This window comes from Anomaloglossus baeobatrachus, unplaced genomic scaffold (assembly GCF_048569485.1).
Source record: "Anomaloglossus baeobatrachus isolate aAnoBae1 unplaced genomic scaffold, aAnoBae1.hap1 Scaffold_922, whole genome shotgun sequence".
In the NCBI taxonomy this organism is placed as follows: domain Eukaryota; kingdom Metazoa; phylum Chordata; class Amphibia; order Anura; family Aromobatidae; genus Anomaloglossus; species Anomaloglossus baeobatrachus.
Window position 1 is genome coordinate 1 of NW_027445319.1, and position 22,276 is coordinate 22,276.

Genomic DNA, 22,276 nt, shown 5'->3' on the forward strand with positions numbered 1-22,276 from the left:
TTCTGCGCAGCTTGTTTTCTAGGCAGCAGCGCTATTGTGATGTCATCGGGGGGCATTGTGACAAGCCGCCAGTGTTCCGTCTCTTCATGTTGTGCACTGTTCAAACCGAAAATACATCAACAGGCAGGCTACAGAAAAGCTTACTAACAAAGGTTAGAGAGGGGCTTTCTCAGAGGGCTTTTTACAGTTTGTCTATTCCCAATTAGCCGGTTTAGTATACTTAATGAAAGTACTAATTCTTTCATAGGCCGCCCATTCTTAGTATTTGACGTTCAGGTAACAACAGGTAACTTTATTTGGAGTGGAAGCAGAGAGATAACACCAGATGCCAATTGTAGATCCTCTCACACCTGTGGTCACTGCAGCATCTGACTCCACTTTGTCCAAAAGGGATCTATTCCATTCAATTACACATGATCTAGATTAGACTGACAACAAGATACTGCACGGGACATAGCAGAGTTGGTGAAGTTGAGTGGTGATGAGTTTGCTATTTGGATGAATAAAGCAAGTAAAAAGTGTGTTAGATAAAAATTCATTTCAATTCGCTAATCGGGCTAATATGAATCAGGTGAATCGAGTTCTGCTTTTGGAAACTGGGTTAAGAAGGGGTGCACCGTTCCTGGAGGTACTGCAATACCAGGTCAATGCGTGGAGTGGACAGAGCAAGCTCTTTTTCCATCTCCCTGTTCTAAAAATCCATTTAATATATGGTCCCCAGATAGGGGACGTATCAGATATTAAACTGATAAGAACAGATACTACACTTGATCTTAGCCAAAAGGCCGAGAAGCGATAACCAGAATTGGTTTGGGCCTCGAGTGGCACCCTGGCCTATGCCGGACACATCTTAGGGAGAGAGAGCGAGAGGGAGACAAACCCACGCCTACACAAGACATTTTGTCACCCAAGCCAACCCTTGAAAAGGCTGCTTTGCAGAGCAAAAACAAGAAGAATGGTGCGTTTTGCAGCCGCCGCCCACTGCAATGAATCTGAATAACTCCTCCTTTAGGGCGCAAGCAACTCCCCTCCCCCTTGCAGTCTTTCCAATTCACGATACAAAAAGACGGACAGGACAGGTTGCCTGACTTTCCGTCACTGCCACCCTTTGCCATCCTTACCCGTAGAAAGCCCTTTCATCATCCCCAAACCCTAATCTTTTCCCTTTCCTTCCCAGCCCCCAAACCCTGCCCTCTGTACCTTTCTCACCACCCGCTTCCCTTCTCCTGTCATCCCCCTACCACCCGGGAAAAAAAGAGATTGCCCCCTCCTTCCACTAGCCCACCCTCCCACCCAAAGAACAACTTCTTCTGCGCAGCTTGTTTTCTAGGCAGCAGCGCTATTGTGATGTCATCGGGGGGCATTGTGACAAGCCGCCAGTGTTCCGTCTCTTCATGTTGTGCACTGTTGAAACCGAAAATACATCAACAGGCAGGCTACAGAAAAGCTTACTAACAAAGGTTAGAGAGGGGCTTTCTCAGAGGGCTTTTTACAGTTTGTCTATTCCCAATTAGCCGGTTTAGTATACTTAATGAAAGTACTAATTCTTTCATAGGCCGCCCATTCTTAGTATTTGACGTTCAGGTAACAACAGGTAACTTTATTTGGAGTGGAAGCAGAGAGATAACACCAGATGCCAATTGTAGATCCTCTCACACCTGTGGTCACTGCAGCATCTGACTCCACTTTGTCCAAAAGGGATCTATTCCATTCAATTACACATGATCTAGATTAGACTGACAACAAGATACTGCACGGGACATAGCAGAGTTGGTGAAGTTGAGTGGTGATGAGTTTGCTATTTGGATGAATAAAGCAAGTAAAAAGTGTGTTAGATAAAAATTCATTTCAATTCGCTAATCGGGCTAATATGAATCAGGTGAATCGAGTTCTGCTTTTGGAAACTGGGTTAAGAAGGGGTGCACCGTTCCTGGAGGTACTGCAATACCAGGTCAATGCGTGGAGTGGACAGAGCAAGCTCTTTTTCCATCTCCCTGTTCTAAAAATCCATTTAATATATGGTCCCCAGATAGGGGACGTATCAGATATTAAACTGATAAGAACAGATACTACACTTGATCTTAGCCAAAAGGCCGAGAAGCGATAACCAGAATTGGTTTGGGCCTCGAGTGGCACCCTGGCCTATGCCGGACACATCTTAGGGAGAGAGAGCGAGAGGGAGACAAACCCACGCCTACACAAGACATTTTGTCACCCAAGCCAACCCTTGAAAAGGCTGCTTTGCAGAGCAAAAACAAGAAGAATGGTGCGTTTTGCAGCCGCCGCCCACTGCAATGAATCTGAATAACTCCTCCTTTAGGGCGCAAGCAACTCCCCTCCCCCTTGCAGTCTTTCCAATTCACGATACAAAAAGACGGACAGGACAGGTTGCCTGACTTTCCGTCACTGCCACCCTTTGCCATCCTTACCCGTAGAAAGCCCTTTCATCATCCCCAAACCCTAATCTTTTCCCTTTCCTTCCCAGCCCCCAAACCCTGCCCTCTGTACCTTTCTCACCACCCGCTTCCCTTCTCCTGTCATCCCCCTACCACCCGGGAAAAAAAGAGATTGCCCCCTCCTTCCACTAGCCCACCCTCCCACCCAAAGAACAACTTCTTCTGCGCAGCTTGTTTTCTAGGCAGCAGCGCTATTGTGATGTCATCGGGGGGCATTGTGACAAGCCGCCAGTGTTCCGTCTCTTCATGTTGTGCACTGTTCAAACCGAAAATACATCAACAGGCAGGCTACAGAAAAGCTTACTAACAAAGGTTAGAGAGGGGCTTTCTCAGAGGGCTTTTTACAGTTTGTCTATTCCCAATTAGCCGGTTTAGTATACTTAATGAAAGTACTAATTCTTTCATAGGCCGCCCATTCTTAGTATTTGACGTTCAGGTAACAACAGGTAACTTTATTTGGAGTGGAAGCAGAGAGATAACACCAGATGCCAATTGTAGATCCTCTCACACCTGTGGTCACTGCAGCATCTGACTCCACTTTGTCCAAAAGGGATCTATTCCATTCAATTACACATGATCTAGATTAGACTGACAACAAGATACTGCACGGGACATAGCAGAGTTGGTGAAGTTGAGTGGTGATGAGTTTGCTATTTGGATGAATAAAGCAAGTAAAAAGTGTGTTAGATAAAAATTCATTTCAATTCGCTAATCGGGCTAATATGAATCAGGTGAATCGAGTTCTGCTTTTGGAAACTGGGTTAAGAAGGGGTGCACCGTTCCTGGAGGTACTGCAATACCAGGTCAATGCGTGGAGTGGACAGAGCAAGCTCTTTTTCCATCTCCCTGTTCTAAAAATCCATTTAATATATGGTCCCCAGATAGGGGACGTATCAGATATTAAACTGATAAGAACAGATACTACACTTGATCTTAGCCAAAAGGCCGAGAAGCGATAACCAGAATTGGTTTGGGCCTCGAGTGGCACCCTGGCCTATGCCGGACACATCTTAGGGAGAGAGAGTGAGAGGGAGACAAACCCACGCCTACACAAGACATTTTGTCACCCAAGCCAACCCTTGAAAAGGCTGCTTTGCAGAGCAAAAACAAGAAGAATGGTGCGTTTTGCAGCCGCCGCCCACTGCAATGAATCTGAATAACTCCTCCTTTAGGGCGCAAGCAACTCCCCTCCCCCTTGCAGTCTTTCCAATTCACGATACAAAAAGACGGACAGGACAGGTTGCCTGACTTTCCGTCACTGCCACCCTTTGCCATCCTTACCCGTAGAAAGCCCTTTCATCATCCCCAAACCCTAATCTTTTCCCTTTCCTTCCCAGCCCCCAAACCCTGCCCTCTGTACCTTTCTCACCACCCGCTTCCCTTCTCCTGTCATCCCCCTACCACCCGGGAAAAAAAGAGATTGCCCCCTCCTTCCACTAGCCCACCCTCCCACCCAAAGAACAACTTCTTCTGCGCAGCTTGTTTTCTAGGCAGCAGCGCTATTGTGATGTCATCGGGGGGCATTGTGACAAGCCGCCAGTGTTCCGTCTCTTCATGTTGTGCACTGTTCAAACCGAAAATACATCAACAGGCAGGCTACAGAAAAGCTTACTAACAAAGGTTAGAGAGGGGCTTTCTCAGAGGGCTTTTTACAGTTTGTCTATTCCCAATTAGCCGGTTTAGTATACTTAATGAAAGTACTAATTCTTTCATAGGCCGCCCATTCTTAGTATTTGACGTTCAGGTAACAACAGGTAACTTTATTTGGAGTGGAAGCAGAGAGATAACACCAGATGCCAATTGTAGATCCTCTCACACCTGTGGTCACTGCAGCATCTGACTCCACTTTGTCCAAAAGGGATCTATTCCATTCAATTACACATGATCTAGATTAGACTGACAACAAGATACTGCACGGGACATAGCAGAGTTGGTGAAGTTGAGTGGTGATGAGTTTGCTATTTGGATGAATAAAGCAAGTAAAAAGTGTGTTAGATAAAAATTCATTTCAATTCGCTAATCGGGCTAATATGAATCAGGTGAATCGAGTTCTGCTTTTGGAAACTGGGTTAAGAAGGGGTGCACCGTTCCTGGAGGTACTGCAATACCAGGTCAATGCGTGGAGTGGACAGAGCAAGCTCTTTTTCCATCTCCCTGTTCTAAAAATCCATTTAATATATGGTCCCCAGATAGGGGACGTATCAGATATTAAACTGATAAGAACAGATACTACACTTGATCTTAGCCAAAAGGCCGAGAAGCGATAACCAGAATTGGTTTGGGCCTCGAGTGGCACCCTGGCCTATGCCGGACACATCTTAGGGAGAGAGAGCGAGAGGGAGACAAACCCACGCCTACACAAGACATTTTGTCACCCAAGCCAACCCTTGAAAAGGCTGCTTTGCAGAGCAAAAACAAGAAGAATGGTGCGTTTTGCAGCCGCCGCCCACTGCAATGAATCTGAATAACTCCTCCTTTAGGGCGCAAGCAACTCCCCTCCCCCTTGCAGTCTTTCCAATTCACGATACAAAAAGACGGACAGGACAGGTTGCCTGACTTTCCGTCACTGCCACCCTTTGCCATCCTTACCCGTAGAAAGCCCTTTCATCATCCCCAAACCCTAATCTTTTCCCTTTCCTTCCCAGCCCCCAAACCCTGCCCTCTGTACCTTTCTCACCACCCGCTTCCCTTCTCCTGTCATCCCCCTACCACCCGGGAAAAAAAGAGATTGCCCCCTCCTTCCACTAGCCCACCCTCCCACCCAAAGAACAACTTCTTCTGCGCAGCTTGTTTTCTAGGCAGCAGCGCTATTGTGATGTCATCGGGGGGCATTGTGACAAGCCGCCAGTGTTCCGTCTCTTCATGTTGTGCACTGTTCAAACCGAAAATACATCAACAGGCAGGCTACAGAAAAGCTTACTAACAAAGGTTAGAGAGGGGCTTTCTCAGAGGGCTTTTTACAGTTTGTCTATTCCCAATTAGCCGGTTTAGTATACTTAATGAAAGTACTAATTCTTTCATAGGCCGCCCATTCTTAGTATTTGACGTTCAGGTAACAACAGGTAACTTTATTTGGAGTGGAAGCAGAGAGATAACACCAGATGCCAATTGTAGATCCTCTCACACCTGTGGTCACTGCAGCATCTGACTCCACTTTGTCCAAAAGGGATCTATTCCATTCAATTACACATGATCTAGATTAGACTGACAACAAGATACTGCACGGGACATAGCAGAGTTGGTGAAGTTGAGTGGTGATGAGTTTGCTATTTGGATGAATAAAGCAAGTAAAAAGTGTGTTAGATAAAAATTCATTTCAATTCGCTAATCGGGCTAATATGAATCAGGTGAATCGAGTTCTGCTTTTGGAAACTGGGTTAAGAAGGGGTGCACCGTTCCTGGAGGTACTGCAATACCAGGTCAATGCGTGGAGTGGACAGAGCAAGCTCTTTTTCCATCTCCCTGTTCTAAAAATCCATTTAATATATGGTCCCCAGATAGGGGACGTATCAGATATTAAACTGATAAGAACAGATACTACACTTGATCTTAGCCAAAAGGCCGAGAAGCGATAACCAGAATTGGTTTGGGCCTCGAGTGGCACCCTGGCCTATGCCGGACACATCTTAGGGAGAGAGAGCGAGAGGGAGACAAACCCACGCCTACACAAGACATTTTGTCACCCAAGCCAACCCTTGAAAAGGCTGCTTTGCAGAGCAAAAACAAGAAGAATGGTGCGTTTTGCAGCCGCCGCCCACTGCAATGAATCTGAATAACTCCTCCTTTAGGGCGCAAGCAACTCCCCTCCCCCTTGCAGTCTTTCCAATTCACGATACAAAAAGACGGACAGGACAGGTTGCCTGACTTTCCGTCACTGCCACCCTTTGCCATCCTTACCCGTAGAAAGCCCTTTCATCATCCCCAAACCCTAATCTTTTCCCTTTCCTTCCCAGCCCCCAAACCCTGCCCTCTGTACCTTTCTCACCACCCGCTTCCCTTCTCCTGTCATCCCCCTACCACCCGGGAAAAAAAGAGATTGCCCCCTCCTTCCACTAGCCCACCCTCCCACCCAAAGAACAACTTCTTCTGCGCAGCTTGTTTTCTAGGCAGCAGCGCTATTGTGATGTCATCGGGGGGCATTGTGACAAGCCGCCAGTGTTCCGTCTCTTCATGTTGTGCACTGTTCAAACCGAAAATACATCAACAGGCAGGCTACAGAAAAGCTTACTAACAAAGGTTAGAGAGGGGCTTTCTCAGAGGGCTTTTTACAGTTTGTCTATTCCCAATTAGCCGGTTTAGTATACTTAATGAAAGTACTAATTCTTTCATAGGCCGCCCATTCTTAGTATTTGACGTTCAGGTAACAACAGGTAACTTTATTTGGAGTGGAAGCAGAGAGATAACACCAGATGCCAATTGTAGATCCTCTCACACCTGTGGTCACTGCAGCATCTGACTCCACTTTGTCCAAAAGGGATCTATTCCATTCAATTACACATGATCTAGATTAGACTGACAACAAGATACTGCACGGGACATAGCAGAGTTGGTGAAGTTGAGTGGTGATGAGTTTGCTATTTGGATGAATAAAGCAAGTAAAAAGTGTGTTAGATAAAAATTCATTTCAATTCGCTAATCGGGCTAATATGAATCAGGTGAATCGAGTTCTGCTTTTGGAAACTGGGTTAAGAAGGGGTGCACCGTTCCTGGAGGTACTGCAATACCAGGTCAATGCGTGGAGTGGACAGAGCAAGCTCTTTTTCCATCTCCCTGTTCTAAAAATCCATTTAATATATGGTCCCCAGATAGGGGACGTATCAGATATTAAACTGATAAGAACAGATACTACACTTGATCTTAGCCAAAAGGCCGAGAAGCGATAACCAGAATTGGTTTGGGCCTCGAGTGGCACCCTGGCCTATGCCGGACACATCTTAGGGAGAGAGAGCGAGAGGGAGACAAACCCACGCCTACACAAGACATTTTGTCACCCAAGCCAACCCTTGAAAAGGCTGCTTTGCAGAGCAAAAACAAGAAGAATGGTGCGTTTTGCAGCCGCCGCCCACTGCAATGAATCTGAATAACTCCTCCTTTAGGGCGCAAGCAACTCCCCTCCCCCTTGCAGTCTTTCCAATTCACGATACAAAAAGACGGACAGGACAGGTTGCCTGACTTTCCGTCACTGCCACCCTTTGCCATCCTTACCCGTAGAAAGCCCTTTCATCATCCCCAAACCCTAATCTTTTCCCTTTCCTTCCCAGCCCCCAAACCCTGCCCTCTGTACCTTTCTCACCACCCGCTTCCCTTCTCCTGTCATCCCCCTACCACCCGGGAAAAAAAGAGATTGCCCCCTCCTTCCACTAGCCCACCCTCCCACCCAAAGAACAACTTCTTCTGCGCAGCTTGTTTTCTAGGCAGCAGCGCTATTGTGATGTCATCGGGGGGCATTGTGACAAGCCGCCAGTGTTCCGTCTCTTCATGTTGTGCACTGTTCAAACCGAAAATACATCAACAGGCAGGCTACAGAAAAGCTTACTAACAAAGGTTAGAGAGGGGCTTTCTCAGAGGGCTTTTTACAGTTTGTCTATTCCCAATTAGCCGGTTTAGTATACTTAATGAAAGTACTAATTCTTTCATAGGCCGCCCATTCTTAGTATTTGACGTTCAGGTAACAACAGGTAACTTTATTTGGAGTGGAAGCAGAGAGATAACACCAGATGCCAATTGTAGATCCTCTCACACCTGTGGTCACTGCAGCATCTGACTCCACTTTGTCCAAAAGGGATCTATTCCATTCAATTACACATGATCTAGATTAGACTGACAACAAGATACTGCACGGGACATAGCAGAGTTGGTGAAGTTGAGTGGTGATGAGTTTGCTATTTGGATGAATAAAGCAAGTAAAAAGTGTGTTAGATAAAAATTCATTTCAATTCGCTAATCGGGCTAATATGAATCAGGTGAATCGAGTTCTGCTTTTGGAAACTGGGTTAAGAAGGGGTGCACCGTTCCTGGAGGTACTGCAATACCAGGTCAATGCGTGGAGTGGACAGAGCAAGCTCTTTTTCCATCTCCCTGTTCTAAAAATCCATTTAATATATGGTCCCCAGATAGGGGACGTATCAGATATTAAACTGATAAGAACAGATACTACACTTGATCTTAGCCAAAAGGCCGAGAAGCGATAACCAGAATTGGTTTGGGCCTCGAGTGGCACCCTGGCCTATGCCGGACACATCTTAGGGAGAGAGAGCGAGAGGGAGACAAACCCACGCCTACACAAGACATTTTGTCACCCAAGCCAACCCTTGAAAAGGCTGCTTTGCAGAGCAAAAACAAGAAGAATGGTGCGTTTTGCAGCCGCCGCCCACTGCAATGAATCTGAATAACTCCTCCTTTAGGGCGCAAGCAACTCCCCTCCCCCTTGCAGTCTTTCCAATTCACGATACAAAAAGACGGACAGGACAGGTTGCCTGACTTTCCGTCACTGCCACCCTTTGCCATCCTTACCCGTAGAAAGCCCTTTCATCATCCCCAAACCCTAATCTTTTCCCTTTCCTTCCCAGCCCCCAAACCCTGCCCTCTGTACCTTTCTCACCACCCGCTTCCCTTCTCCTGTCATCCCCCTACCACCCGGGAAAAAAAGAGATTGCCCCCTCCTTCCACTAGCCCACCCTCCCACCCAAAGAACAACTTCTTCTGCGCAGCTTGTTTTCTAGGCAGCAGCGCTATTGTGATGTCATCGGGGGGCATTGTGACAAGCCGCCAGTGTTCCGTCTCTTCATGTTGTGCACTGTTCAAACCGAAAATACATCAACAGGCAGGCTACAGAAAAGCTTACTAACAAAGGTTAGAGAGGGGCTTTCTCAGAGGGCTTTTTACAGTTTGTCTATTCCCAATTAGCCGGTTTAGTATACTTAATGAAAGTACTAATTCTTTCATAGGCCGCCCATTCTTAGTATTTGACGTTCAGGTAACAACAGGTAACTTTATTTGGAGTGGAAGCAGAGAGATAACACCAGATGCCAATTGTAGATCCTCTCACACCTGTGGTCACTGCAGCATCTGACTCCACTTTGTCCAAAAGGGATCTATTCCATTCAATTACACATGATCTAGATTAGACTGACAACAAGATACTGCACGGGACATAGCAGAGTTGGTGAAGTTGAGTGGTGATGAGTTTGCTATTTGGATGAATAAAGCAAGTAAAAAGTGTGTTAGATAAAAATTCATTTCAATTCGCTAATCGGGCTAATATGAATCAGGTGAATCGAGTTCTGCTTTTGGAAACTGGGTTAAGAAGGGGTGCACCGTTCCTGGAGGTACTGCAATACCAGGTCAATGCGTGGAGTGGACAGAGCAAGCTCTTTTTCCATCTCCCTGTTCTAAAAATCCATTTAATATATGGTCCCCAGATAGGGGACGTATCAGATATTAAACTGATAAGAACAGATACTACACTTGATCTTAGCCAAAAGGCCGAGAAGCGATAACCAGAATTGGTTTGGGCCTCGAGTGGCACCCTGGCCTATGCCGGACACATCTTAGGGAGAGAGAGCGAGAGGGAGACAAACCCACGCCTACACAAGACATTTTGTCACCCAAGCCAACCCTTGAAAAGGCTGCTTTGCAGAGCAAAAACAAGAAGAATGGTGCGTTTTGCAGCCGCCGCCCACTGCAATGAATCTGAATAACTCCTCCTTTAGGGCGCAAGCAACTCCCCTCCCCCTTGCAGTCTTTCCAATTCACGATACAAAAAGACGGACAGGACAGGTTGCCTGACTTTCCGTCACTGCCACCCTTTGCCATCCTTACCCGTAGAAAGCCCTTTCATCATCCCCAAACCCTAATCTTTTCCCTTTCCTTCCCAGCCCCCAAACCCTGCCCTCTGTACCTTTCTCACCACCCGCTTCCCTTCTCCTGTCATCCCCCTACCACCCGGGAAAAAAAGAGATTGCCCCCTCCTTCCACTAGCCCACCCTCCCACCCAAAGAACAACTTCTTCTGCGCAGCTTGTTTTCTAGGCAGCAGCGCTATTGTGATGTCATCGGGGGGCATTGTGACAAGCCGCCAGTGTTCCGTCTCTTCATGTTGTGCACTGTTCAAACCGAAAATACATCAACAGGCAGGCTACAGAAAAGCTTACTAACAAAGGTTAGAGAGGGGCTTTCTCAGAGGGCTTTTTACAGTTTGTCTATTCCCAATTAGCCGGTTTAGTATACTTAATGAAAGTACTAATTCTTTCATAGGCCGCCCATTCTTAGTATTTGACGTTCAGGTAACAACAGGTAACTTTATTTGGAGTGGAAGCAGAGAGATAACACCAGATGCCAATTGTAGATCCTCTCACACCTGTGGTCACTGCAGCATCTGACTCCACTTTGTCCAAAAGGGATCTATTCCATTCAATTACACATGATCTAGATTAGACTGACAACAAGATACTGCACGGGACATAGCAGAGTTGGTGAAGTTGAGTGGTGATGAGTTTGCTATTTGGATGAATAAAGCAAGTAAAAAGTGTGTTAGATAAAAATTCATTTCAATTCGCTAATCGGGCTAATATGAATCAGGTGAATCGAGTTCTGCTTTTGGAAACTGGGTTAAGAAGGGGTGCACCGTTCCTGGAGGTACTGCAATACCAGGTCAATGCGTGGAGTGGACAGAGCAAGCTCTTTTTCCATCTCCCTGTTCTAAAAATCCATTTAATATATGGTCCCCAGATAGGGGACGTATCAGATATTAAACTGATAAGAACAGATTTTTTGATTTAACAGCATCTTTATTATCATGCACTACTCACAAAAAGGTAACAAACCGTGTACAGTGCCGCAGCCCCGTACACACAGAAATATACAATCATTCTTACATAGCCATAGAGTACGACGCACTAAACTATACATCACGCTCCTATGCTATCCATAACACTCAAGCTGAAAGAAAAAGTTAGACAATAAATAACGACGAACCGGCGATTGGGGGGTGGGGGTAGGGGAAAAGGGGGATAGGGTGGGGAAATCACAGGCCCGAAGCTTTATTGAAAGACGCACATAACGGGAAAAGGAGGGAGGGGGCATTGAAGAGGTTTAAACCTCCTCCTCGGCGCTGTCGTCCGGACTGTCCATGATGGAATAGTCTCTGAGCAGGCTGTGGATCAGCCTGCGGCAATCCTGGATAGACATCCTCTCCCTCTTCAAGATGAGCCGGTTCCTGGCGACCCAAATAGCGTCCTTAAAGCAGTTCATAAGGCGCCAAGCCTCCTGGATGGCTCCAACGGTGTGAGTCCCAGGGAAGAGTCCATAAAGTACGGAATGGTATGATAGGCTCCCTCTGGGGACGGAGTTCCTCAGGTCATCCTCCAGGGCAACCAACAGGCGCTGTGCAAAACGGCAGTCCCAAAAGGCGTGCAGCGATGTTTCCTCCACGAAGGGGCACCTTGGGCAGTACCGGGTTTTGCACAGGTTCCGGGCGTGCATGAATGACCGGACGGGCAGTCCGCCCTGTATCGCCATCCATGACAAGTCCTTGTGCCCGTTGGTCAATCCAGCCGATGACACGTTTGTCCAAACAGTCTCCAGTGTGTCGTGATGAAGTCCTGGAATGTTCTCCATTTCGTCCTTGGCTCTGATGAGTTTGTGGATAGTCTTTGGCTTCCACAAATCAGGCTTGAGTCCCTCCAGTTGGTGTTCCCTCACAAACCGAACCACGTCTCCGTAGAACCATGGCGTCGTCCAGTTGTAGGGGAAGGAGCTGTCCCACTTGTCCCAGCCTAACCGTCTCCAAAGGGGGAGCAGGAAGAAGCGAGACATGGACCCACCCGCGGAACCTCTCTTGACTCGCAGAGTTCGGCGAACGCAGTCACATACGAAGGAGGATCGCAGGAGGGTGGGGATATCGGGTACGCCCTTCCCACCCTTGCGAGGATCCTTGTACATGATGCTCCGCTTTACTCTGTCCATCTTGGATCCCCAGACAAAACGAAACACCGTCCTGGTAATGGCCCTGCACACGGTGGCAAGGGGGGGCCAGGCCTGGGCCGTGTACTGCAGCACGGGCAGTACCTCGTTACGCAGGACCAGTGCTTTGCCCTCACAGGTGAGGCGTCTGAGGCTCCACAGACCGATCCGTTGGGTGATCTTGGTCAAGCGTTCCTCCCAGGACTTGAGGGCTGCTCCTTCCTTCCCGAACCAGACTCCAAGAACCTTGATGAAATCCGGCTGGATGCTGAAAGGGAAGGGGGCGGAAGAGGCCGGCTGCCAGTCCCCGAAGAGCATGGCTTCCGACTTCCCGCAGTTGACTTTGGCTCCCGAAGCCCGTCCGAAGGTCTCACAGGTCTGGACGAGGGTGTCGACTGAGCGCCGGTCCGCGCAGAAGACGGTCACGTCGTCCATGTAGAGCGAGCACTTGACCTCGAAGCGTTCTGGTCCTGGTGCGGTGATCCCTCTGATCTCTCCATTCCGCCGGATAGCCTCTGCAAAGAGTTCTATAACACAAACAAAAAGAAGAGGTGACAGAGGACAGCCTTGTCTGACCCCTGAGAGGACCGGGAAGGGGTCAGTCTTCCAGCCGTTTACCAACACCGAGCTGTGAATATCAAAATACATTAGTTGGACATACAAGCAAAACATGTTACCCAAACCTAACCTGTGCAGAGCTTTGCCCAGGAACTCATGGGAAACACGGTCGAAGGCCTTTTCCTGATCCAACGAGATCAGGGCTGCGTGCACCCGGCGGGCTTTGATGTACTCGACCGTGTCCCGCATGAGAGCCAGGCTGTCTGCGATGCGACGTCCGGGGATGCCGCAGGTCTGATCCGGGTGGATGATCCGTCCGATAACAGTCTTCAATCTCGTTGCCATCGTCTTGGCCAGGATCTTGTAGTCGACGTTCAGAAGGGTGATGGGACGCCAATTCTTCAGGTCGCACCTCTCTCCTTTACGCTTGTACAGGATCGTGACCATTCCTTCCCTCAGAGATGGAGGCATTCTGCCCTCCACCACCATCTCCTCATACAGCCCTAACAGGTCCGGACAGATTAGGTCTCCCAGCGCTACATAGAGCTCTGCTGGGAGGCCGTCACTGCCCGGTGTCCTGCCAGAACTAAAGGATTTGGCGGCCGAGAGCAGCTCGTCCACCGTCAGAGGAACATCCATGGCCGCCGCGTCTGCAGGGTCAAGATGGTTAGTGATACCTGACAGGAACTTATCGGCGGCCTCGGGGTCAGTAGTCTTGCGGGCGTAGAGTTCGCTGTAGAAGTCGCTGACGACCTTCATCACGTTCTCTTTCCCGCGTCGCATGCTTCCACTCTCGTCTCGTAGTTCATTCATGGGCGTGTGACCGGCGTGGAGTTTCCTGAAAAAGAACGAGTTACATTTCTCACCCTTCTCCAGGTTCTCCACTTTGGAACGGAAGACAATTCGCTCGGACTCCTCCTCGAAGTGCCTTTTCAGGCTCCTCTTAGTCTCCTCCAGCTCCTCTCTCACGTCCCAGCCGCATCGAAGAAGGTCCTGCAGGGAACGCAGCTCACGCTGGAGTCTCCTGAAGTCCCTCCTCTTCAGACACGCCTGTTGTTGACTCTTTGCCTGAAAGAAGAAACGGAACTCGAGTTTAACGTATTCCCACCAGTCAGAAACAGACTGGAAGCCCGCCTTGTAGGCCCGCCACGTGGAGTAGGCAGCTCTAAGCTCCTCCAGAATCTCACCCTTTTCCAGCAGAGAGCAGTTCAGCTTCCAGGAGCCCGGGCCAATGGGGAAGCCATGGCCCAGCACACCTTGAAAGTGAATGGCTCTGTGGTCAGAGAAGAAGCAGGGGACCATCGAGTGCCCACTCCGCCCAACCGCCCGAGAGGTAAACACAAAGTCAATCCTGGAACGCAGCGAGCCATCGGATCGGCACCATGAATAGTTCACGGATCCGTGTCCGATGGAGCCAACAACGTCCACAAGAGAGGCTTCGGTCACCATCTCAATGAGCAGTTTGGATGTGACGTCCAACTTGGCAGCCGTTCCAGAACTGCGTCCATCCTCCTCAATCGGGCAGTTGAAATCCCCGGCCATCACTACCGTCCTGGCGGTAGCGAGCTGAGGGCGCAGGGCTTGGAGGAGCTCCAGTCGATCGCTCTTCACAGGAGAAGCGTACACATTGATGAACCTGACAGGTTCTCCCGCCCAGGTGCCATCCACGAGCAGTAACCTGCCGCAGACGATTTCCTGAACAGAGTCCAATGTGAAGGCGCTTCCCCTGATCAGCACGGCGACCCCCGCGGACCTACAGTCGCCTCCGCCGGACCAGTAGGATGGGCCATGGGTCCACTCCCTGGCCAGATGGTTGAAGGACCTAGAGGAGGGAAGGGAGCATTCCTGCAGGAAAAATACATCACTAGACTGAGTGTTAAGGAACGCAAAAATTGTCTGACGTCGGAACTTGTCTCTGATGCTCCTAACATTAATGGAAAAGATGTTAATGTTAGCAGTCATTGGAGGAAAGAGAAAGTTAGCGCAGGCGGTGTGCCTTAGTTACCACTCCGGTCGGGCGGTTCTTCCTCTTTGGCACCTGCTGGTAAGGGTATCTCCAGCAGACCCTCTTCTTCTAGCTGATCGAGCAGGGATGGTGCCTCAGTGGCTTCCGACTCCTCCATTTCTTCTTCGGCCACAAGGGACTCCACCATCTGCTCCAACACGTCCGGTTCTGGGAGGAGGCCATCCTCCTCTTCCTGGGGTGGATTGGGATCCACAATGAACAGCTTGGAAGGTTCTGCGACAGGACTATCTTCCACCTTCCTTTTCCTTTGGCCTGTACCTGAGGAGACAAGAGCTGGAAAATCCTCCTTGGTGAAAAGTGCAAGAGTGCTGAGGTCCTCTGCTCTCATGGTCTGGGGAGGGAGAGTGGGCTTTGGGGGGGGGGTGAGGAGACCAACTGAGGAGTAGGGAAATGAGGTGGAGGTAGTGGAATCCTCAGTAGGGTTGGCCGGGGGGGGAGGGGTTTGGACAGGGGTGACAGGGGGGGGGACCAGGGAGGGGGCAACAGTTTTCTTACCCTTTTTCCTGGACTCCGTGGCTGCTGGGGCATCGGCTGGAGCAACGGTCGCCGGGTTCTTGGCCGCCTTGTCCTTGGCCTCTGTGGCCTTGGTCGTAGCTGCCTTGGTCGACGAAGCTGCGACTACCCGATACTGGGTCACCGCGGCAACCCTTGCCCAGGATTTCTCCCGCTGTGGGCAGTCCTTGTAAAGGTGGTCCGCCTGTCCACATAGGTTGCAAGTCTTCTTCTTTGGGCAGTCCTTGGAGCTGTGTCCCGTCACCCGGCAAACCCTGCAGGCGTCCTCCTTGCAGGTCTTCATCGAATGCCCTTTCCCGCCACATTTCCTGCAGTTGTGTGGCATGTCCGGGTAGTAGATGAGACCAAAGGAGTTTCCCAGAGAGAATGTCGGGGGCAGGTGCTGGAGACCATCCTCGGATGCTGGTTCCCTGTAGAGTCGAACGGTTACTGACCACTTACCCGTCCAGAATCCGTTGCCGTTAAGGATGTGGGATGGCTCCCTCACCACTGTGCAGAGACGTCCCAGGAACGTGGAGATGTCTCTTCCTGGGGTGTGCGGGTTCCGCATGGAGACCGTGATCCTCTTCTCATCCCTCTGTATAGGACAGGATCCTAAAAAAGAATGAAAAGGGGAGTCCGGCATTGCTGCGTTCATCGCCTCCCAGTATCTCCTGCAGGCATTCACCGTGGCAAAGGTTACCAGAAAAATGCCAGTCATGAAGGTCTGGACACTCAGGGTTTCCGCCCTGGAGAAGCCCTGATCCAGAATCATCTTCTTGCAGAACACGTCGCTGGACATGTCCGGCAACCTACCATCCACCGCCTTTAGCTTCAGGGCGACCGTCTGCCGCATCCAAGGCTCCAGGGTTGGAGCCTTTTCAGGCGGCGTCCGGGCTCCCTCCGGCTGGCTGGCGTCGGAGGTAGGGGCCTCTTGGGCCGAAGAAGCCTCTGGATGAGCCTTCCTGGAGGTCCCTGGGTCCTGAGCCTTCTTGGCTGCCTTCTCTGGCTTGCTTGCCATGGCTGGTTCCTGCTTGAGTTCCCGGAGCTGGATCTTGGATTCTTCTCCGGGTGTCTTCTCCCGCTGTGTTCCTCCTCGAAGTTCCTCTGGTCTCCCCAAGTCTTCTCCGAGCCTTCGTCTTCTTGCTTCTTTCTGCCAAGCTCTTCTTCCGTCCGATCTCCCTCTTCCGGTCTCGGCTGGGCTTCGGAGCTCGTCTCCCTGATCGTATCTCGTCAAGTGTAGCTAGCTCAGTTTGTTCTGATAAGAACAGATACTACACTTGATCTTAGCCAAAAGGCCGAGAAGCGATAACCAGAATTGGTTTGGGCCTCGAGTGGCACCCTGGCCTATGCCGGACACATCTTAGGGAGAGAGAGCGAGAGGGAGACAAACCCACGCCTACACAAGACATTTTGTCACCCAAGCCAACCCTTGAAAAGGCTGCTTTGCAGAGCAAAAACAAGAAGAATGGTGCGTTTTGCAGCCGCCGCCCACTGCAATGAATCTGAATAACTCCTCCTTTAGGGCGCAAGCAACTCCCCTCCCCCTTGCAGTCTTTCCAATTCACGATACAAAAAGACGGACAGGACAGGTTGCCTGACTTTCCGTCACTGCCACCCTTTGCCATCCTTACCCGTAGAAAGCCCTTTCATCATCCCCAAACCCTAATCTTTTCCCTTTCCTTCCCAGCCCCCAAACCCTGCCCTCTGTACCTTTCTCACCACCCGCTTCCCTTCTCCTGTCATCCCCCTACCACCCGGGAAAAAAAGAGATTGCCCCCTCCTTCCACTAGCCCACCCTCCCACCCAAAGAACAACTTCTTCTGCGCAGCTTGTTTTCTAGGCAGCAGCGCTATTGTGATGTCATCGGGGGGCATTGTGACAAGCCGCCAGTGTTCCGTCTCTTCATGTTGTGCACTGTTCAAACCGAAAATACATCAACAGGCAGGCTACAGAAAAGCTTACTAACAAAGGTTAGAGAGGGGCTTTCTCAGAGGGCTTTTTACAGTTTGTCTATTCCCAATTAGCCGGTTTAGTATACTTAATGAAAGTACTAATTCTTTCATAGGCCGCCCATTCTTAGTATTTGACGTTCAGGTAACAACAGGTAACTTTATTTGGAGTGGAAGCAGAGAGATAACACCAGATGCCAATTGTAGATCCTCTCACACCTGTGGTCACTGCAGCATCTGACTCCACGTTGTCCAAAAGGGATCTATTCCATTCAATTACACATGATCTAGATTAGACTGACAACAAGATACTGCACGGGACATAGCAGAGTTGGTGAAGTTGAGTGGTGATGAGTTTGCTATTTGGATGAATAAAGCAAGTAAAAAGTGTGTTAGATAAAAATTCATTTCAATTCGCTAATCGGGCTAATATGAATCAGGTGAATCGAGTTCTGCTTTTGGAAACTGGGTTAAGAAGGGGTGCACCGTTCCTGGAGGTACTGCAATACCAGGTCAATGCGTGGAGTGGACAGAGCAAGCTCTTTTTCCATCTCCCTGTTCTAAAAATCCATTTAATATATGGTCCCCAGATAGGGGACGTATCAGATATTAAACTGATAAGAACAGATACTACACTTGATCTTAGCCAAAAGGCCGAGAAGCGATAACCAGAATTGGTTTGGGCCTCGAGTGGCACCCTGGCCTATGCCGGACACATCTTAGGGAGAGAGAGCGAGAGGGAGACAAACCCACGCCTACACAAGACATTTTGTCACCCAAGCCAACCCTTGAAAAGGCTGCTTTGCAGAGCAAAAACAAGAAGAATGGTGCGTTTTGCAGCCGCCGCCCACTGCAATGAATCTGAATAACTCCTCCTTTAGGGCGCAAGCAACTCCCCTCCCCCTTGCAGTCTTTCCAATTCACGATACAAAAAGACGGACAGGACAGGTTGCCTGACTTTCCGTCACTGCCACCCTTTGCCATCCTTACCCGTAGAAAGCCCTTTCATCATCCCCAAACCCTAATCTTTTCCCTTTCCTTCCCAGCCCCCAAACCCTGCCCTCTGTACCTTTCTCACCACCCGCTTCCCTTCTCCTGTCATCCCCCTACCACCCGGGAAAAAAAGAGATTGCCCCCTCCTTCCACTAGCCCACCCTCCCACCCAAAGAACAACTTCTTCTGCGCAGCTTGTTTTCTAGGCAGCAGCGCTATTGTGATGTCATCGGGGGGCATTGTGACAAGCCGCCAGTGTTCCGTCTCTTCATGTTGTGCACTGTTCAAACCGAAAATACATCAACAGGCAGGCTACAGAAAAGCTTACTAACAAAGGTTAGAGAGGGGCTTTCTCAGAGGGCTTTTTACAGTTTGTCTATTCCCAATTAGCCGGTTTAGTATACTTAATGAAAGTACTAATTCTTTCATAGGCCGCCCATTCTTAGTATTTGACGTTCAGGTAACAACAGGTAACTTTATTTGGAGTGGAAGCAGAGAGATAACACCAGATGCCAATTGTAGATCCTCTCACACCTGTGGTCACTGCAGCATCTGACTCCACGTTGTCCAAAAGGGATCTATTCCATTCAATTACACATGATCTAGATTAGACTGACAACAAGATACTGCACGGGACATAGCAGAGTTGGTGAAGTTGAGTGGTGATGAGTTTGCTATTTGGATGAATAAAGCAAGTAAAAAGTGTGTTAGATAAAAATTCATTTCAATTCGCTAATCGGGCTAATATGAATCAGGTGAATCGAGTTCTGCTTTTGGAAACTGGGTTAAGAAGGGGTGCACCGTTCCTGGAGGTACTGCAATACCAGGTCAATGCGTGGAGTGGACAGAGCAAGCTCTTTTTCCATCTCCCTGTTCTAAAAATCCATTTAATATATGGTCCCCAGATAGGGGACGTATCAGATATTAAACTGATAAGAACAGATACTACACTTGATCTTAGCCAAAAGGCCGAGAAGCGATAACCAGAATTGGTTTGGGCCTCGAGTGGCACCCTGGCCTATGCCGGACACATCTTAGGGAGAGAGAGCGAGAGGGAGACAAACCCACGCCTACACAAGACATTTTGTCACCCAAGCCAACCCTTGAAAAGGCTGCTTTGCAGAGCAAAAACAAGAAGAATGGTGCGTTTTGCAGCCGCCGCCCACTGCAATGAATCTGAATAACTCCTCCTTTAGGGCGCAAGCAACTCCCCTCCCCCTTGCAGTCTTTCCAATTCACGATACAAAAAGACGGACAGGACAGGTTGCCTGACTTTCCGTCACTGCCACCCTTTGCCATCCTTACCCGTAGAAAGCCCTTTCATCATCCCCAAACCCTAATCTTTTCCCTTTCCTTCCCAGCCCCCAAACCCTGCCCTCTGTACCTTTCTCACCACCCGCTTCCCTTCTCCTGTCATCCCCCTACCACCCGGGAAAAAAAGAGATTGCCCCCTCCTTCCACTAGCCCACCCTCCCACCCAAAGAACAACTTCTTCTGCGCAGCTTGTTTTCTAGGCAGCAGCGCTATTGTGATGTCATCGGGGGGCATTGTGACAAGCCGCCAGTGTTCCGTCTCTTCATGTTGTGCACTGTTCAAACCGAAAATACATCAACAGGCAGGCTACAGAAAAGCTTACTAACAAAGGTTAGAGAGGGGCTTTCTCAGAGGGCTTTTTACAGTTTGTCTATTCCCAATTAGCCGGTTTAGTATACTTAATGAAAGTACTAATTCTTTCATAGGCCGCCCATTCTTAGTATTTGACGTTCAGGTAACAACAGGTAACTTTATTTGGAGTGGAAGCAGAGAGATAACACCAGATGCCAATTGTAGATCCTCTCACACCTGTGGTCACTGCAGCATCTGACTCCACTTTGTCCAAAAGGGATCTATTCCATTCAATTACACATGATCTAGATTAGACTGACAACAAGATACTGCACGGGACATAGCAGAGTTGGTGAAGTTGAGTGGTGATGAGTTTGCTATTTGGATGAATAAAGCAAGTAAAAAGTGTGTTAGATAAAAATTCATTTCAATTCGCTAATCGGGCTAATATGAATCAGGTGAATCGAGTTCTGCTTTTGGAAACTGGGTTAAGAAGGGGTGCACCGTTCCTGGAGGTACTGCAATACCAGGTCAATGCGTGGAGTGGACAGAGCAAGCTCTTTTTCCATCTCCCTGTTCTAAAAATCCATTTAATATATGGTCCCCAGATAGGGGACGTATCAGATATTAAACTGATAAGAACAGATACTACACTTGATCTTAGCCAAAAGGCCGAGAAGCGATAACCAGAATTGGTTTGGGCCTCGAGTGGCACCCTGGCCTATGCCGGACACATCTTAGGGAGAGAGAGCGAGAGGGAGACAAACCCACGCCTACACAAGACATTTTGTCACCCAAGCCAACCCTTGAAAAGGCTGCTTTGCAGAGCAAAAACAAGAAGAATGGTGCGTTTTGCAGCCGCCGCCCACTGCAATGAATCTGAATAACTCCTCCTTTAGGGCGCAAGCAACTCCCCTCCCCCTTGCAGTCTTTCCAATTCACGATACAAAAAGACGGACAGGACAGGTTGCCTGACTTTCCGTCACTGCCACCCTTTGCCATCCTTACCCGTAGAAAGCCCTTTTATCATCCCCAAACCCTAATCTTTTCCCTTTCCTTCCCAGCCCCCAAACCCTGCCCTCTGTACCTTTCTCACCACCCGCTTCCCTTCTCCTGTCATCCCCCTACCACCCGGGAAAAAAAGAGATTGCCCCCTCCTTCCACTAGCCCACCCTCCCACCCAAAGAACAACTTCTTCTGCGCAGCTTGTTTTCTAGGCAGCAGCGCTATTGTGATGTCATCGGGGGGCATTGTGACAAGCCGCCAGTGTTCCGTCTCTTCATGTTGTGCACTGTTCAAACCGAAAATACATCAACAGGCAGGCTACAGAAAAGCTTACTAACAAAGGTTAGAGAGGGGCTTTCTCAGAGGGCTTTTTACAGTTTGTCTATTCCCAATTAGCCGGTTTAGTATACTTAATGAAAGTACTAATTCTTTCATAGGCCGCCCATTCTTAGTATTTGACGTTCAGGTAACAACAGGTAACTTTATTTGGAGTGGAAGCAGAGAGATAACACCAGATGCCAATTGTAGATCCTCTCACACCTGTGGTCACTGCAGCATCTGACTCCACTTTGTCCAAAAGGGATCTATTCCATTCAATTACACATGATCTAGATTAGACTGACAACAAGATACTGCACGGGACATAGCAGAGTTGGTGAAGTTGAGTGGTGATGAGTTTGCTATTTGGATGAATAAAGCAAGTAAAAAGTGTGTTAGATAAAAATTCATTTCAATTCGCTAATCGGGCTAATATGAATCAGGTGAATCGAGTTCTGCTTTTGGAAACTGGGTTAAGAAGGGGTGCACCGTTCCTGGAGGTACTGCAATACCAGGTCAATGCGTGGAGTGGACAGAGCAAGCTCTTTTTCCATCTCCCTGTTCTAAAAATCCATTTAATATATGGTCCCCAGATAGGGGACGTATCAGATATTAAACTGATAAGAACAGATACTACACTTGATCTTAGCCAAAAGGCCGAGAAGCGATAACCAGAATTGGTTTGGGCCTCGAGTGGCACCCTGGCCTATGCCGGACACATCTTAGGGAGAGAGAGCGAGAGGGAGACAAACCCACGCCTACACAAGACATTTTGTCACCCAAGCCAACCCTTGAAAAGGCTGCTTTGCAGAGCAAAAACAAGAAGAATGGTGCGTTTTGCAGCCGCCGCCCACTGCAATGAATCTGAATAACTCCTCCTTTAGGGCGCAAGCAACTCCCCTCCCCCTT

General features: G+C 49.0%; 12 non-coding genes and 2 pseudogenes across 12 annotated transcripts; all 14 read right to left on the reverse strand.

The window, feature by feature from the left end:
* Positions 1 to 606: 606 nt before the first annotated feature.
* Positions 607 to 797, reverse strand: LOC142289333 (U2 spliceosomal RNA). The gene has a single exon (XR_012749828.1). It is a non-coding gene; the product is annotated as a U2 spliceosomal RNA (small nuclear RNA).
* Positions 798 to 1,914: 1,117 nt separating this feature from the next.
* Positions 1,915 to 2,105, reverse strand: LOC142289345 (U2 spliceosomal RNA). Its single transcript, XR_012749840.1, has one exon. It is a non-coding gene; the product is annotated as a U2 spliceosomal RNA (small nuclear RNA).
* A 1,117-nt stretch (positions 2,106 to 3,222) lies between these two features.
* On the reverse strand, positions 3,223 to 3,413 carry LOC142289358 (U2 spliceosomal RNA). Its single transcript, XR_012749852.1, has one exon. It is a non-coding gene; the product is annotated as a U2 spliceosomal RNA (small nuclear RNA).
* A 1,117-nt stretch (positions 3,414 to 4,530) lies between these two features.
* On the reverse strand, positions 4,531 to 4,721 carry LOC142289369 (U2 spliceosomal RNA). Its single transcript, XR_012749859.1, has one exon. It is a non-coding gene; the product is annotated as a U2 spliceosomal RNA (small nuclear RNA).
* A 1,117-nt stretch (positions 4,722 to 5,838) lies between these two features.
* Positions 5,839 to 6,029, reverse strand: LOC142289370 (U2 spliceosomal RNA). Its single transcript, XR_012749860.1, has one exon. It is a non-coding gene; the product is annotated as a U2 spliceosomal RNA (small nuclear RNA).
* A 1,117-nt stretch (positions 6,030 to 7,146) lies between these two features.
* On the reverse strand, positions 7,147 to 7,337 carry LOC142289334 (U2 spliceosomal RNA). The gene has a single exon (XR_012749829.1). It is a non-coding gene; the product is annotated as a U2 spliceosomal RNA (small nuclear RNA).
* Positions 7,338 to 8,454: 1,117 nt separating this feature from the next.
* LOC142289336 (U2 spliceosomal RNA) lies at positions 8,455 to 8,645 on the reverse strand. Its single transcript, XR_012749830.1, has one exon. It is a non-coding gene; the product is annotated as a U2 spliceosomal RNA (small nuclear RNA).
* A 1,117-nt stretch (positions 8,646 to 9,762) lies between these two features.
* On the reverse strand, positions 9,763 to 9,953 carry LOC142289337 (U2 spliceosomal RNA). Its single transcript, XR_012749831.1, has one exon. It is a non-coding gene; the product is annotated as a U2 spliceosomal RNA (small nuclear RNA).
* A 1,117-nt stretch (positions 9,954 to 11,070) lies between these two features.
* LOC142289362 (U2 spliceosomal RNA) lies at positions 11,071 to 11,275 on the reverse strand (annotated as a pseudogene).
* A 5,439-nt stretch (positions 11,276 to 16,714) lies between these two features.
* Positions 16,715 to 16,804, reverse strand: LOC142289368 (U2 spliceosomal RNA; annotated as a pseudogene).
* A 1,117-nt stretch (positions 16,805 to 17,921) lies between these two features.
* Positions 17,922 to 18,112, reverse strand: LOC142289338 (U2 spliceosomal RNA). The gene has a single exon (XR_012749832.1). It is a non-coding gene; the product is annotated as a U2 spliceosomal RNA (small nuclear RNA).
* Positions 18,113 to 19,229: 1,117 nt separating this feature from the next.
* On the reverse strand, positions 19,230 to 19,420 carry LOC142289339 (U2 spliceosomal RNA). Its single transcript, XR_012749833.1, has one exon. It is a non-coding gene; the product is annotated as a U2 spliceosomal RNA (small nuclear RNA).
* Positions 19,421 to 20,537: 1,117 nt separating this feature from the next.
* LOC142289340 (U2 spliceosomal RNA) lies at positions 20,538 to 20,728 on the reverse strand. Its single transcript, XR_012749835.1, has one exon. It is a non-coding gene; the product is annotated as a U2 spliceosomal RNA (small nuclear RNA).
* A 1,117-nt stretch (positions 20,729 to 21,845) lies between these two features.
* On the reverse strand, positions 21,846 to 22,036 carry LOC142289341 (U2 spliceosomal RNA). The gene has a single exon (XR_012749836.1). It is a non-coding gene; the product is annotated as a U2 spliceosomal RNA (small nuclear RNA).
* Positions 22,037 to 22,276: the final 240 nt, after the last annotated feature.